Source organism: Opisthocomus hoazin, chromosome 3 (genome assembly GCF_030867145.1).
Source record: "Opisthocomus hoazin isolate bOpiHoa1 chromosome 3, bOpiHoa1.hap1, whole genome shotgun sequence".
In the NCBI taxonomy this organism is placed as follows: Eukaryota; Metazoa; Chordata; class Aves; order Opisthocomiformes; family Opisthocomidae; genus Opisthocomus; species Opisthocomus hoazin.
This window is the reverse complement of record NC_134416.1, coordinates 86,734,516-86,752,024: the sequence shown is the minus strand read 5'-3', so window position 1 is coordinate 86,752,024 and position 17,509 is coordinate 86,734,516. Positions and strand designations below refer to the sequence as shown.

At 43.2% G+C, this 17,509-nt stretch overlaps 1 protein-coding gene across 2 annotated transcripts in view; it reads left to right on the top strand.

Annotated features, from left to right (window-relative positions):
- Positions 1-17,509, top strand: part of PHACTR1 (phosphatase and actin regulator 1) — a 413,139-nt gene that overhangs the window by 44,119 nt on the left and 351,511 nt on the right. For both annotated transcript variants that reach the window (XM_075416933.1, XM_075416934.1), the window contains one exon: positions 2,955-3,077. The gene's annotated coding sequence lies outside the window, so the exon portion shown is untranslated. The remainder of the gene's footprint in view (positions 1-2,954; positions 3,078-17,509) is intronic.

The window sequence follows — 17,509 nt, the reverse complement described above, 5'->3', positions numbered from 1 at the left end:
AAACGGAATCAGAGCCCTCATTACAACCAACCACTTCTGCTGGCACTTGCTGAAAGATTTGTCTGCAACTTGCCAGTGGTTCAATCTTAGCTACAGCAATAGCAAGAGAAAGTATGGCTGTGAAGTATCTCCCCTCTGCCAAAGGGAGACCTGGGAATTTATTTGTGATCAACACTGTGTAGAGAATCACGTTTTCTTGTACCGTTGCAAGGGAAACAATTGCTAATGGATCTTGTGCTTCACCGGCATCTCTCTCCCTGCTAAGTTTCCCAAGTGTGTAGGTAGAGCAGCAAGCCTATGGAAACCTTTTGTCCTTTTGTAAATTGAAAGAGAACAACTCCTGCCTGCTCACAAAGATGAGAGCCAGAAAATTATGAGAAAAGTATTATTAACCACTGACTTTTGAATCCTTGAAGAAAGAAATTCGATAATGAAAGCCACAGTAATCAAGAAGGCAATGATACAAAGAGGCTGAAGGTAGGATTTTTCTAAGCTAGGAGACCACACTGGGTAGGGGTAAACCTCTCGATGTATTTCTGCATGTCTGCATGTATTTGTCAAGGTGAGAAGGACTTTGAAACATGTTCTGGGAATGTGTGTTGTTCTTTATTACAATTACCAGCGCTACAGCAATGCCTAGCAACTCTAATGAAGTATCGGGGTCTTATTGCAGAAGTCATTGTGTGAAGGAGGAGCGAAAAACAAAAAAAAGCAACTTACTGTCTTAGCATTTCAGGCAGAACAGAGTATGAAACCAGCACCCAGATTGGGACTGTGTCAGCAGGTTTTAAAATATGAGTCCCATGAGAAAGAAAACACGTGAAAACCAAATACCAGCTTCCATATATTTAACCAATAAAAGGAGTCATGGTCAGATCCTAAGAAAATGAAAATAAGTGAGAGGAAACATTAGACTGGCAGCAAGGGAAACATCTGAGGTTATTTTAAAAAGCCTTGAAGACACCTTTCAGAAGAAACAAGGCCAGTTTTACCTGGGGGGAGAGGGCCGATTCCAATATCGAGCTCTTAAAATATTATTTCCACCTTCATTCCTCATGTTCACATATTTCTAGCAATCTGGTCATGGTGTTTCCATAGCATTCTCCTTCTACTTAATATCTAATTGTCACTGTACTATCGATCTCCTGCCCAGCTGTGAGTGGTTTCTAAGCGCAGCATACAAATCATTTGGGGAACTTTGCACTCTCTGATTAACAGTTTGGCTTCAGCTGTGCATGATATTTCCTAATTTCTTTTTTTCCCTCCCAGTGCTTTCACTGGTTCACCATCGCTCCCCCCTCCGATTTATTTTGCCCATCTTATCAAAAAGAAGCTTCTGCTGTGAGCTGAAGCCCTGTCATTCTTTTTCTTTGGGTCTGCTATTCCCCAGCCAGGGCAAATATTTCTGGAGATCAATACTTTTTATTTCCTGTGGCCATATTTTCAGCCTTGTTGTTTTTCAGTATAGTTCCTTCCCTGTTCAGTGCTTTGCTGAAACCTTTGTCACAAGACTAATGCCCTGAATAATCAATAAGTAATAAGCCTGACCTAATTCCAGAGCTAAAGGGGAAGTCCCAAGGGAAATATTCCATGCGCTTCCTTTTAAAAGACTGAAAGGTTCCCAGCCTCTTACAAGTTCACAGGACTAATTAACAGGCTTTATCAGAGGACTGCATTTTTGCTCTTCATCTTGACCAAGAGTAAGAGATGTTACTCAGTTCACAGCCCACCATGAAAATCCATTCTTTGCAGACAAGGCTATGAGGTAGAGGAGGTCGGTTCCAGTGACCAAATAGCCGCACATGTGAAGGACAGCCTTTGCAGAAGCCTAGCCCAGGAGAAGGTGAAGATTCCGCTGAGTGGTGCTACGCTCCTTTACACAAGACATGGCAGAGAAGGAGACCTAACTGAGACCTGGAAACCAGAATTATTCATGGATCCTGCTTCTCATACCAGAGAAGACTGAACAGTTATTCAACCCCTATATGTCTGCTCCACAAGGCTCATGATTTTGTAGCCCTGTATTTTTATCCTAGCAAAGCCATCTGCCTCCCAGGCTGCAGAGTTCCTGCCCGGCCATAGCCCAGCTCTAGCCCATTTCCCTTGTGCCCTTGGCAGCCTTGTTGAGTCTTAATGCACAGGTCTGACAGTTTAATAGAGATATTACTGTCTAGATCCACTGTCAGGCTAGCTGGCCCAGATTGCAGCTACTGGAAGGAGGGACAGTTCAAGGCCATAGGTGCTGCTCTCAGTTCACGTGGTTCATTGGCTTGTCTGCTTCTAGTCCTTGGCAGGGAAGAACCCATGATTATGAAAAGCTATGCAGTCATGAAGTAATCCAACACCTCATAACTGATAAAAAGTTAATTCCTCGCTGAACTCAAGAGATGGGGAAAAGTTTTGCTGAGTGTGTTGTGAAAGTGCCTCTCCTTACCCACCCCCACATCTGAGACATGAGAGCTCAGACCAAGCTAACAAAGCTGCCGTTCTCTAGCACTTTAGAGAGACACCTTGAGCTATTTCACCATGCCCCATGATGGATAAGTACACATGCAGAACTGACATCCAAACACTTACTGCCTCCGTATGCAGCGCATTCCCTATAGTTCAATTCTGCACTAAACCTTCACTTTTTAAAAAGTTCATTATGTGGGAGAGCATAAAGCAGGGACAGGACAACCTTATTCAACAGCATAAATGGGTTTCTCTGGCAACCATCATCAAGCTGCATCACATAGTAACTAAGTGTAGAAGCAGCTATATTTAGGTTCTGGGTTTGCTATTGCCCTATCTTTTTCACTGCAGAAAATTAACACGTATGTGCGCATCTAGTTTAAGGGGGGGTGGGAAAAATTCACCCATCCGTTGCTGGTGAGGTAGGGATGTGTCTTTGAAACTTGAAAAGGTCTGCCTGACTAACTTCCCGCTCCTTCCCTTTTCTTGCTCTTTTGTAGCGTATTTCCAGTTCTTCGTAAGTTTTTTGGGCTGCTCCAGACCTACCAATAAGTTTCGTTCAGCTGTGCCTGCACTGGAAAACAGATGCTGTCCACAGTGCTCCCTTGAATCCTCAGTCCCAGGTGAGTCCCCCAGCCACGTCCCAGCTGCATGGTGAGTCAAGAGGCGGCTGGACAATGCTCCCTCGTGTACCTTGCGCTGGACTGAAGGAAGGTGCAGGTGGGCAAGTGGAGATGCAGCGTGCTGCATTGTCTTTCCAAGCTGGGCACTTTGAGGACCTGCACCATGATGTTCCTCGCAGGGCACAGTAAGCCTTAGAGGACCTGGAACTGTTCATCCTACTTATATTGCATAAAGTCCAAGCACCTGAAGGCAGGCTCCTGATTCCTATTTAAATCATCCTAAATGTCTCCGAAGTTCAGAGCTGGGCTTCTTCAGCATCTGGCAACACTTCAGCCAAAGAGAAAAGTCAGATGTATGTTTATTGAACATCCTCAGCACCACCACAGGTGGTTAATGCATGGAGATAGGGTAACAGCCCCAGTTATGACCTCAGTAGCTGGGACTCCACGAACCAGAAGGCACATGTAACCACTATTTTCAAAAGTCCGTGGAATCTGCGAGATTCCAGATAGTTGCTGGAGAATGATAAGTATCACCTTTTAATGACCAGCCTCCAGTAAAATGTCTCTGTTCAAGCGCTCAAAATAGCGGCGTCTAAAATCACGAGTCCCTTTTCTGAAAGTGTTGCTTCTATATATAATACAGAGACATCAGCAAGAGTAACATCCAAGGGAGTTAAAAATAATTCTGAAATCTGGAAGAAATGAGTTTTGAGGAACTTTTCTTGAGAGTTTTGTAGTTTTTAATTTATATATCTTTCCTTAGTATTACTTGATTTCTGTGGTCATCCTTTCTTCCTGCGTAACGTGGAGAGATGAATACAGCAGCTACTCTTAGAAAAGGAAGAATTAAACTAATCACTACAAATCAAAGGAAAAAGATCTTATGTTTCCAAGAATTAAGAAATACTGCACATAAGCTGTAGGGAATTATCTACAAATGGTTACTAAAGACAATAACAATACTATTTATACGTATTTGGCAGGTATATCTCAAATAATAGCGATAGCTTGATGTCCAGGGCTTAGCTCATGGACTCATTATCTTTTGAACAAGCTTAATGTTTTCAAAATAACTAGATCAAGCCTTAGTCTGACATAGGTATTATGTAAGTTATCTTCCAACAGCCAGCCTATATGAGGTGCTTGCCATCTCCCAATATCCTTGATTTTCCGCTGGTTGTTTGGCAGAGCTCTGGTCAAACTGGCAGCGCCTTCACAATCCACAAACCAAGTTTTTGGCATGAGTTGCCACCACAATTTATGCATTTACTTATTGCACAAGCTGATAAAAATGTTTTGTTCAGAACCCAAATTGTTATTTTAAGTCCTAACTTCTTCCATATCTTCTGGGAATAGAATTTAGAAAGAAATTGGTGAGAGGTAGACTAAATGAAGGGACAAGAAGCTGGGTGGAAAATCACATGAACCTTCAGCCTCTAACGGTAGTGATCATGGGTACAAAGACCAAATAGCAGCTGCTTACTTGTAGAGTCCCTCAGAGATCCATACTGGGGCCAATATTGTTTAGGGTCTGTACTAAGGGACTGGATGAGGGGAATGAGTGTGCTGTCTGCAAGTTTTCAGATGATGTCAAAACAGAAAGCAGTCAATACACTGTAGAGAAGGCTTGAGAAATGGGCTGACATGAACCTAAGGAAGTTCAACACAGTGAAACACCAAGCCCTGCCCTGGTGAGAGATAACGCCGTGTACAGGACAGGCTGAGGTTTGGCTGGCTGGAAAGTAGCTTTGCAGATAAGCCTGGAGGTCCCAGTGGACACCAAGTTAACCAGCAATGCACCCTTGCGGCAAGGAAGGCCAACGGCAGCCCAGGCTGCATTAGCCAATATGAAGAAGTGATTATTTCCCTCTACTCCACAGTTGTGAGACCACAACTGGGGTGCTATACCCAGTTTTGGCCTATGCAGTACAAGAAAGATGTTGACACTCTGAAGCCAGTCTAGCAGAGGGCCACCAAGAGGGTGGACCACTTGATCCATGAGGAGAAGCTGAGAGAGCTGGATATATTCAGCTAAAATGAGAGAATGTGACCTGCTGTCTGCAAATACTGAACAAGACTCTTCTTGCTGGAAGGGCAAGAGGCAACAGACACAAGCTGAAACATGGGAAATTTTGACTCATTGTAAGCAAAAACATTTTGTGACTGCAGCTCTTCCCCTTTAAAAGCCAGTTTGCTGGGAAACCAGTCCCTTCTGCTAGGCACCAGCCAGCCTTAATAATGCGAATTATAGATTTTACTTACTTGATATCTGGATTCAGAAGAAACAATAAAACCTTGGCACTGACCAGACAGTCATGACAAGTGCCAAATTCCCCCTCCCCCACCCCGAGCCCCAGAGGGCTACCACTATATTGGTCAAAGGAAAGACATCAAACCTAATCTCTAATTACAAAGAAGAAGGGCAAGAGCTCTTCATTTTATTGCAAAATGGCACCCAAAGACAGGTTAAAATGCCAGGAAGACAGTGGCTCCTTCCAAGCCATGTTCCTTCCCTGCCAACAGACTGGTCCAAGAGGCTTATGATACAGCCATGCATCTGACCCCGCTGCAGCCACCAAAGGCTGAGCACTCAAAGGAGGCAAGAGAACTGCTTGACAAAACCCAGGATACTCTTTTCTACTCTTCGTTCTGACCAAAATGAATCTTGATCTTCAGAGTTCTGTAGCCCGAAGGACAAAGTCAAGAGCAAAAAGTAAATTTTTGGTTCCTTTAAGATGGCATTAACTAAATTGGAACTTCTGCCCCCAAAAATGCATGCAGGAAACCAAGGGTATTGTTGGCTGAAAGTTTAAAATCAAACTGAAAAAATCAGCTAGTTATGTGTTTTCCAGTTTAGGACTAGGCTGCTTTACAAGTATTTGCTTGTGGGCTAGGGATTGCTGTTACTACTGCTTACAGCAGTGGGGGTTTGTAGCTCATGAGAGATCAACAACATAACAAGCAGATGAAATGTGTGGACTGTTGCTTACACGGCAGCAATGTCTTCGTAAAAGAAACATATCTTTTTTAGGCTTTACATCAATTCTGTCACAGAATTTCAGGAATAAATAGTCCTTCCCCTGCCTTGCTAACATACCAGCCCAAGCATCAAGCTGTAGTATTATCTCACTTAAAAATGCTGATTCCAAAAGCCTTCTCAGTTTACCAAAGCAAATATTAACAAAGAGATTGAATGAAAGAACATGTTTCCATTCCCTCTGAGGACATGTGCATCTAATACTTGTCTCCATTTGGAGATGGAAAAAAAAAATCAAGAACACCTCCCCTGATTGCTCTCCAAAAGCAGCCAGGTGACGGCTAGCTAACAGATATTCTTACTTGAATCAAATTGGCCATCACACCTTTAAAAATTATGTGCACAATAAATTGAAGTGAAAAGACTGATACATGCCTTTTTTCCATATCATCCTGCAAATATCCTGTGAAAGACTTACGTAAGGTGCTGGGTTTTCTTTTTTCTTTGTCTGAGATGGATGGATGAACCTGGCAGTGGTGCAGAGAAATTAATTACATGTTTCAAATTATCGCTGTCTCTTGCTCAAAGTATGGAATTTTCATGGGTTTTTAATTAAGATCTAGTCAAGAAAAGTAAGGACGTAAGAAATGGTAGTGCTAGACTTAGCTATTTCAGCCGAGAAATCACTGGAACCATTTTGCTGTTGTATCTTGCAGAACACTGGAGCAAGATCATTCAGCGATTGACACCTCAAACATCGTCATGAGGGGCTTAAGGTGTTAAGCCCTTTGATTCTTAGCTTACAGGGTGGTTTCTCTGAGGAAACAGGGAGTAAAAGGAAAGGTTGTCCTTGTGGAGAAATTGTCGTTTGATAGCAGATAGGTAGGAAGCATCCAGACCTTTGAAGAGAAAGCAGAGAAAAGGTGCAGGACACTTCTCTGGACTGAGCTGAACCCACATGACCAGGCCATAACACATTCCTGAGGAGGACCGCAGAAAGGTTTTATGCTCTCTTGTTAAGATGGGTATACAAAAGTGCCTGGAGAGTTTTTTCAAAGCCTGAACGACTTCTCTTCTATAGTGAACTGCTGCTTTTGATAAGTTCCAAGTCCTTGAAAATGAAGCAAGAGCTTGGTAAAAGCAGGTTGAATCAAAATTGTCTTTCCCAGGGGAATAGAAGCCCCAAGATATGTCCTAGCCAGTTGATATGACAAATTATTAAACAGTTTTTGCAGCAACCAGGAATGGCAAATATTCTATTTTGTACCTGCTTCACCAGAACAGAGAGATGGCAAGGATGAGCCAGCTTCCTGTGCTGGTATCCCTTGGAAAACTGGCCTGGTAAAAACCACGGCATACCCACAGCATCCACTGCTTTCCTAGGACAGAAAGTACAGGAGTCTGGGTTTTTACTTAATGCATTAACAGTAAGAAATTTATCACCTTTTATGTTTGAACCTGCTCCACAGCCTGCTCGTCATCCTGCACAGCTCTCCAGTAGTTTTCCATCGCTCTTCCCTCCCTCCTTGCTGGACCAGGCAACGCCCTGGTCCTTCCCGTAGGCAGGAGAGGTTATGCATGCTGCACTTAATGACTCCTACCAGGACTGAGATTAAAGGTGATTAGATTCATCTCATGCGTAGTTTGACTCTGTAAGGATTATTGGGTAGCTGAGAGAAGCTGGTTTCCTCAATTCTTGCCACATCTTTAAAGAAATGCCAGGTGGGATGAGGGCTGCTCAATGGTCTACACGTAATGTACCAGAACATGGTATGTAAACAGTTTTTTAGTGACTTGATAAAGAAAAAATGCTGCTGTCTGCGTGCCCAGCTGCACCTCCTTTCTCCCAGGACACCTGCAGTTTGCTGGCCAATGCGGGGGTAGCTGCCGGGGACCAGGGGTGGGTGCTGGGGGACGGGGACGCAGGGAAGGGCTGAGGGGGAGCGGGGGGCTCGGAGAGGGTGCAAAGGCCTGGGACCCCTCTCTCCATGGCACGCCGCCATGGTAGGGACTGCTCTGGTTGCAGCTGCCTCTAGAGGGCTCGTTGCCTTGTTGGAGAGGCGTCAGCCTTTGTTCTTGCCTTACACAGCATCGCTCAGTGAGAAGCACTTCGTGCGTGGCTTTGCTTTTCAACCTTCCCTTTATTTTGTACCAAAATCTCTAGCGGCTCAGCCTCAAAACCAAAGATGTGGGGTGCAGGGGGGTCTGTATGCCCTCACTCTGGCTCCCTGGGGTACAGCCCGCACTCCCTCCCCATCAGGGGTGATACAAAAATTCACGGACACTATTCTTCAGTTTAGCCCTTTCAGGGGGGCAATGGGGACTTGCTGCCTGCCCACCTCCTGCGCTACCGCCTCCCCTTTGCATCCTTCAACTCTCCGAAAGTTTAAGGCCTTAAACGCTGCACTCCACTGCACTTAAACCCTGCCCCACATCTGCTCGTACCAGCACTTCTGCTACAGAGCTGACGCACATGTGTGCCGTGGTTCTTTGTCCTCCTCCTCCAAATGGGCTGCCAGTAGAAATCCAAGACCAGTGCCATAGCCAGGTTTTGCATCTGAACAAGATTTCTGAAAAAGGGGAAACCCAGACAGAAGTTGTACTTAATCCTGTGCTTTCTGATGGCTTCATCAGGTAGATGGACCTATATCTCCAAACATTTGCAAAGCCTTGGAAGATATCCAGGACTGGCTTGCTTCTGCAGGACCAGTTGCTAAGTACCTACAGCATACTTTTAAAGCTCTTTTTTGTGGGCAGTAGTTACACCTGCAACAGAAATTGTGACTATGCAGCTTGAACACTGGCAGCACTGTTTAGTCATTCTTGTAACTTGCCCTGTGAACTACACTGTATTTGTCAGTATCAGATTTTATCTCTGCAGTTGTGTTGCCCATTTCTTTAACTTTATCCTAATGCAGGATAACCAGCCGGGATTGCTTTGCAAAGCAAGCAGCTTTAAAGCTGAAGCCATTTATTCTGACTAGTGATTCTCTCTTGATTTTATAAGTTTCAGAAATCTCTGGCGTTCATCTGCATTTGGTCGAGACTAGTCAAACAGGATGAGATCAGCTCGCTTGCAGTACAGCACCTCCTGACTTGGAGACTCCAGCCTTTATTCTTGCAGCTTTTGCCATCTCCCAACAAAGTCAATAGAAAGGCCCTTGTTGGCAAGGTTGAAACGGGGACAGACCATCAGTTCCCCGAAAGGCACATGTGATTTAGCAGTGGTGCAAGACTCCCCAGCAAGTTCAGGCCATGAGTGTCAAAGGCTAAGTCCAATAGCACGAGGTTGCTAGGAAGTTCTCAGGGCAAACTGACCTTCTGCTCCCCTGAGGAGGGATCTTCACCTGCCTTCCACTGCAGTAGTGTGAATATCCCTCTCCTTTGGGGATGTCACTTGTTGGGTTCACTTCTCTCATGGAAAGAGCTTCCGGCAGGGAACAGCCTCTGCAGTTAGGAATGAAGCTGAGACTGGCTACCGGAGTTCAATCCTCTGGCATAAATCAGTGAGCACTGTACACAACAGCAGTGTACCAAGTCTTTACCGAAGCAAGAGTGTGAGTCAAAGCAAAAGGCAAAACACAAACACCAAGCATCAGAAAGGGAACAAACATCTGACTCGGCAGGGCTGTGTGCCAAATGCCCCAGCGCCTGACAGGAGACTGTCATGTTGTTGATGGTATTTTGTCATAATTATGTGCAATTTGCTTACACGTGTTGTTCAGTACAGATAAAATAATGATCAGCCTCTACTTGGCTTCTCACTGCGGACTGACTATTTCAGTCCTGCAAGAGCCCTTTTAATCCCCATTCCTTGGTGCCTCCACGGTGAGAGGGTGAATATTTGTACGGATGTAGGCAACTGGACTATATAGTTCACAGGCTGCCAGACTGATTTCATGCACTCTTGGAGGACTCCGTCTCTGGGGACTGCTCACAATTGCTTCGGTGCCCTTGATTGATAAACTTTGTCTTGCAGCTCCATGCTTTGGAAAGCCAATTTGCATGTATATTGCCAATGATTATTCACTCATTATTTTTATTAGGCAATCACGCAGAGGCCTCTTCTGACAAGCTGTCCTGTAAGTGCTACATGAACATAAAGCTTCCTGACAGTTCCACCACAGAGGTTTTCTGGTGTCTAAGAGGCAAACAAGAGCTTGATCAGTCTCTGCATTTACAGCTGCTGCAGAGCTAAAAGGAGAAGGATCCTTTCTGCAAACAGTGCTCTTTATTTGCAGAGAGCTCACAGGCAGCCAGGTCTCTTGAGGGAGAAGAGGGCAACAATAAAGTCCCCCTAAGCTAGGCCATGTTTCTCCTTTGGGACCATTTGGGATCAGTCTAGATACTTGATTATCAGAGAATCTATGCTCCTCTGTGTCATTTCTTCTCTGCGTCTGGAGACAGCATCAATTTCTCAGGTATTTGATATTCACTGTAATTTCAGAACTGTGTGCTTCCTTCACTACTTAAAAAGCAAGGTCTCTTCAGTCATGTTGAGTCTACTTGTACAGTCTTTACTGATTTTTTTTTTTATAAATTGAAATAACAGAGTTATTTAGAGAAAACGGCCCTGCTTTGGCCTCCACAGACTCATCACCGAGTCCTAGGACCACTCACAGTAGCTGTCTGGCACAAGGAAGGTACAAAGCCAGCTGAAGTTCTCCTGCTAAAACTCCTCTGTATGTTTTGTTCTCCATCACATGCTGCCCAGAGGCTGCGAGCATAGATCAGGCCAGTGCATGGCTTTGGCTGGGTGATTTGGGGTCAGCTGAAACCCTGCAGATTTTTTGCACCTTTCCAGGAGTGCACAGAGGACCAGGAATTGGGCTGCACCCTTCAGCTGCCCCAGTTGTCATCTTACGCTGTGCTGACAGCCAAATTCAACAGAAAAGAGGAGAGCGAGCCCTGAACTGAGAAAGTGTGTTCTTCCCAGGCTGCCAAACCTGCCCAGCCAGCAGCCTATCAGCACACCTTTACTGAGGGCAAGGTTCACTGGAGCTAGGTGCTGCAGAATCCATCCCAGTACATGAAACTTCCTACCAGTCCGGCTAGGGTACTGCGAACACCTCAGTGCTTATTCACAGTCACTTCCACTTTGAGTCGCCTTAAGATTCAGACACTCTGACCACCTCCCACAGGTTTCAATGCCTTTGACAGGCTTCAGTCTTCCCACCTGGCTCAGGATGATATTCTTAAAGTCTTAGCAGAACTGACCTATCCTTGAGAACTGGCTTATTGCAGAACTGGCTACTTCATGTTAAAATGAATTATGCAGCGATGAAGATCATTCTTATGAGCATATTAAAATAATCAGATGTTTTCTCTCTGTGTTTTTAATTTATAATTAATTGAGCATTTACCATTCTTTCTCCTTTAAATGACATAACTACTGTATAGTTTAAAAGAATTCCAGGTGGCAATGAGACTTGTACTACCTAATGTTCCCAGTTAGTGGTATGCTGTGAGACTGTAACCACCAAATTCATAACCTGATAACTTTCTAAATTTTTATTGCTCTCTTTCACGATGTAAGGCTTATGTATAGCAACCTATTTTGCTTAGATTTCATACACAGAAAACCTGAATCTGTGTAAGGACAAAAGTTTCCTACGGAGAAATGTGTACTGTCTTACCCCTTACATTTCAGCTTCATGAAATACAAGGTCTAAAACCTTATCATCAACTACAGTATGCCCTTTCTTTTTATTAGCCTATCAAACCAAGTGGCAGAAGAGTGGCTTTCACAGAAACAAGTCATTTTACATGCCTTCAGTATAATATGGACTGCTTTATTAAAATATTACAGCAGTGATTGTGTTCCCTCAACCTCCATAATTCACTGGGTCAGATTTTTAAGACAATATTACAGTTATCACTAAACCAGTGTCCTAGCTACTAAAATAGCTAAAAATCTTGTTCAAAATCCATCTGTGCTAGTGCCCAATTAATAAGTTCAATTTTACAATTTTATAGCCTAACTAGATAAACATTATTACTGTAACTATAACCTCAGAAACTAATTTAGTTGCCAAGTGGAATATAAGCAACATTATTGGTGCAGTTCATAAAATGACTCGCTTCCAGTGATATACCAAAACCTCCTCCCTCCTCCTGGTGACTAAAATGCTAGAGCACTAACAGTAAGCATTTGAGAGGTTCCCTTCTGATTCCATGTCCATTCAGGGTGATGGAGCTGAGCTTTCTTTTGCAAGCCCAGTTTCCATTCCCTGGTAGAGAGGTCACGGTCATGTGTAGAGACCCCGCTTTTCTCCACTTGCAAAAGAGTGTTGGGTGATTGCATCTCAGCAACCCAATGAGACTAAGTTGGCATGAGCATAACTCTGTCACAAATTTACTGATTTTTCATAGAAATATCTCAAGATTAAACATATTCTATTGGTACCTAGGGTGACTGTGTCCAGAATTTGTTACGTGCAGTTTTAGTATGTGTGTATGTGCACACATACACACATAGGTGTACATCTATATGTACATATTATATATATATAGAAATACAATATATATACACCCTTTTATTTCCTAGATGCTCCTCTATCGGATGCTTAGCTGCCACTTCTGTAAGACAAAAATGTTGGTTAATACTATGTAGCACGCAAACCAATATTCACTGGAAATTCTAGATGTCACCCCAAAGCTGATGGATATGCTAGATGCAGAGTGCAGGGTAGTGTTCTGCTTACTCCTCAGAGAGTAAAGCTTTAATTTTTAATGTTGCAGAGACGCTCTTTATCATCATCACCTTCCATATCTTCAAGCATATCAGTATGTCACAAGTGTTGCTAAAAGAGTTGCCCAAGGTGCAGGCGAACATCTGGATCGCTCTCTTTCTCCATTAGGCTGAGTATCCAGTATGGCAGGATTACATGGGCTTATCCTAAAAAATAACTGGTCAGTTTGATGCCAAAGGGGGAGCGAAAGTTTCCTAAATACTTCAAACTTTTGCTTTGAATTTGTATGACAGGGCAGAATTTCAAATTGCTTCAGCCAGGGAGGCTGCTGCTCTCTCCTAAAAGCTGCTAGGTGGACTGTCTTCAGAGGCCACCACATTTCTCGCTGCCAAAACAAAGTGTGAGCACCTAGGATGTAATAAGTGTAGCTGCTGTAAGTGGGACATTCTTAGAAAAAAGTTGATTACTTTCATTTCAGGGAAGAAATAGTTCATGCAAGCTTTATGCTTAGGACAAGATTTTGTCACTGGTGTTGTGTAAATCCTACAGTGGGTCAAAGACCCAAGAACGGGTCAGAGAAACGCATGAAATCACTTGCATAAGCAAAAAAAAACAAACAGTAAGTGGACTGGGCTGTGTGTGTCTATTCACTCAAGCATACTTACACTACCACCATCATATTTGAAACAGTATGATCAAACGTATTCAGCAGCTTCACTCGGTTTGGCCTTTGCTCTGGATTTGAGAAGGTCCTGGCATCTGACATTTCTTTTCCAAAAATGTAGCTTGCGAAAAACACAGTCCCACTTCCCTGAGTTTCCCCATCCCTGAAAACACAACCGTGTCTCCAGTGCATATGTAAGTTGTATTTAGCTCTGCATCAAAAACATGAAGCTCCTTGAAAAGCATATGAACAGAATATAAACCATTCTTCTCCAAGTGTCAAATCTAAGATACCTCTATGTATACAAAAGCTATCACAGATCATCTCCAAGGTATTTTTTTTTAGTCTCTGTAAGACTTTATAACATTATTCAAGACTGACTTGCTAAAATTTCTCTTTTCCAATAATTCTTGCAAATGGAAGCAGCTGCGTCAGAGGCGAGGCCTTCTGCATACTGGGAAGCTCCATCCACATGTTCTGCGTGGCCTGGTCCACTGGTGGCCGGTGGAGCCACCCCTGGGAAGAGGACAAAACTGCAGCAATGAAATCCATCAGGCTGAGGTGGCATGCAAACCTTGCAGACTTCTGTCTTTGTTCTCCAGTCTTTTCAGTACATCACCTAACACTAATAACTCTGTGTGTAGAATACCCATGGTGCAGGAGAACAGGCTTCCTTGTACAAGGAAGCTTTTCATAGCACTTTAATACTTCCATCAGAAATTATTTGACTCAATGCATCAAGATGATTAACTCAGTCTTTGTAAATTATTTGACCGACAAATACTGACTAATGAAAAATGCCTGTTTTTCTCAGTGTACTCTCACCCTGACCCCTGACACATATTAACAGGCAATAAACTATTTTGTTCCTGTTTTCTCTTCAACAAATGTCCTTCAGAGCATCGATTTAGCTGATTCATAAGAACCCCTTGGTGTAGGCATCTGAAAGTAACTTTCCCTGTGGATATAAAAGCTTCATTAACTAAGACTGGATTCATATAAACATTTCAAAAGGGAGTCCCTTTTCACTTTCAAATGTTCCTCCAGTCTATCAACTTTTACATTACTCCTAAGGGCTGGCTCTAAGTCAACAGCGTCTTTTCCCAAGTCAAGTAGCAATACACTTACTTCTGCTACTGTATGTGGGCAGTCTGCGCTGGAAAGCACTATAATTAAAAGAGTTTAGAGAAGAACTCGGCAACAAATTGTCCCTGAACACTGAACATATGTACACAGAGACAGAGGAAGAAAGCACTTTACAAATAATAGGATTGAAAGCAATAAACACTCACAGCATTCGTGCCCATTTAAATGGACAGATGGAGCTGTTTGGGCCTGTCAGGTCAGTAATCCACAAACTAAGGAGGATTTATGTGATAGACTGTAACGGCTTAAATCCACTTTAAAAAGGAGGGTCACAATAACTTGGAACAATGCTTGGTATATTCAGTGGGCTGATGTGGTAAATAACGATGAACATTTTTGAATTAGCACAGTTATTTAAAAATCAAAGGCACAGGTGAAATAACAGGGTTTTTAAATGCCTCTATTCTACTGATCTTCAAACCACCTAAGCTTTCATACCGAGTGTCACAACAGTGAGTCAGAGGCAGCCTGGCAGAGCAGCCTTTCCCCAGGGAGCAGGGCAGGGCCAAACCTCCCTCCTCTCCCCGACTTGGAGAAACCAAATGTGCATGTGCAACCTTTGATGGAAGTGGGAAGATGCTTCCTGTGGGTGCAGTACATGTTGGTTTTTCTTTTTCCCTTAGCTGGCCTCCAAGCAACCCCCAACCTTTCAGAGGCTCTCACCTGCCACAAAGCACTGTGAGCCCAGCCTGAACAAGGTCACCCAGGTGCGGTCAGAGCCCTGCTGATGCCCTGTGGGTAGGGGAATGGGTCTTCACCCAGTCAGAGTGGGGTTGCCCTTCACTAGTCTGTTAGAGGACCAGGGCAGGTAGAGTTCCTGAAGGTTTTGTCTCTTCTGCTAGCTAAACAATTTAGCAACTTCATCTTTGGTTAGGCAAACATGTGAGAGAGATTTCTTATGTCCTTTGCTGACCAGGCAGGAGCAGGATTTCTTGGGTGCATCACGAAGCTGATGTAATCAGCTAGGTAAGTGTTTATTTTATTGCTACATTTGGGGCTGAGTTTACAAATAGTAGCAAATACGAGTTCAAGCTCTCCTCTCCCTTGCTGGGTAGTAATCTATTTCTGTATTGTCTTCTCCCCTAAAGAGCCCTTCCTATTTTCAGATTTTTGGCTCTGGTTTCTTTAATGTGTCCTACCCTTTCCCTCAAATTTCCTTCCTTCTCCAAACTTTCATTTTTCCTTTTAACTATCCAAAATATTGGAAAGCTTCTACATTGCAGTTTTAGCAACGGTAGTTTCCTTTCTTTTTCTGGCCATGCAACAGCTTCGAAATGTTTCATTATAACTGTGGCTGTCAATATTGTTACAAGCCCGTTGTCAATGGCCTCAGGTTGCATCCGGGAAGGTTTAGATTGGATATTAGGAAAAGATTCTTTACTGAAGGACTGGTGAAGCACTGGAACGGGCTGCCCAGAGAAGTGGTGGAGTCACCATCCGTGGAGGTGTTCAAACAACATGTAGATATGGCACTTCAGGACATGGTTTAGCAGGCATGGTGGTGTTGGGTTGACAGTAGGACTTGATGATCTTAGAGGACTTTTCCAACCTTAATGATTCTATGATTCTAAGGAATTAGACTAGCTTTTCACTATATGTAGAAGGTACAGCCTCACAAAAAGTTAACAAGAGAGTTGTATTTCATGGTGTTTAGAAGCTAGCATGGTTATGAGGAGTACAACCAGCACCTCTTACAGAGATGCAATTCCCCTTATGCGGAGGGGTGGGCAAACTCTTCAGCATCCCCCCTCTGGTCACACCAACTCAGATGAGCAAAGCTCAAGGTACTTCTCTTCCTCCTGCTGATGCGGAAAGTAAACTGAGTGATGTCTGAGGAATTTTGATACTCTGGATACAAGAGTCCCACTGAAACCGATAAATAAATACAGAGTCAGCAGAGAAGCCTCAGGGACTGCTGTGAGCTGCTCACCAGCACGTCCTCAGATGCGTGCATATTGCTCCTCTTCACATCAAGAGCAGTTCTGCCTGCAGCTCAAGAAAGTACGTGGTTAAACACATTCATTTACATTTTTCTCTTTGTTGCTTTCAAGAAGTTCAAAAGACTTCCACCCACCAGAAGCAGAAATTTGTGGGAGCTGAACAAAGGAAGGGTGCTAGGAGTTTGTTAACCACTTGTGGTTGGTTCTGAGTGCTTGCTCCCCTGATGCATGAAATGTATGTGTCTGTATGAAATATAAGCAGCTTGAAATGTCTTCTTTTTTTTTTAATTTAAACGCGTTCTTTTTTAATATATGTATATACAAATGGAGTCTAATCTGTTCCAAAATATGTTTGAACTACAGAAAAATGAAGAACTGGACTTCAGTGTGAATTTGATTGCTTATTCTATTTGTACAGAGTATGATGGGAAGGAGGAATAATGGTCACTTCATTGGTCAGGTGCCTTCTTAAGGATGATGTCCCTTCTCTTAATTTTCTTTCTGTTGTTTTTTACTCAGTCCTTGTTTCTGAGTCTTTAGATCAATAAATAGTACCTGTTTGGGAAGATGGGAGGGGACGAACCCTTTGGGTGCCCACAAGAACTCACATTATCTGCAAATACAGAAGTTTTGCAGACGATGCTTTATTTTCTCTCTCTGATGATCGAAAGGTCAGGAACAGCATCTTTGAAATGTATGAATCTTCTCATAATTTCTAAAATGGTAATTCTTTTTTCCACTGAGCAATGAAGAAAAATCCTAGAAAATCTAGAAAATCCTAGAAAAATCTTAGAAAAATCTGAAGAGGAGAAAGGAGAGTAGGGGAGGCCTTGCTAAGCTTGGCATTCTAGCATATGTTGCATTCATAATTATTCAGTGCAGAACTTGAACAGGTACTTAACAAGCCCTTAATTCTGAGACTAAATTTCAACATTCTTTTAAATTGGGTCCAGGATTACAGCTGAATGTGAAGAAGGGTTTCATGATTTGCTGACAGTCATAGATAAATA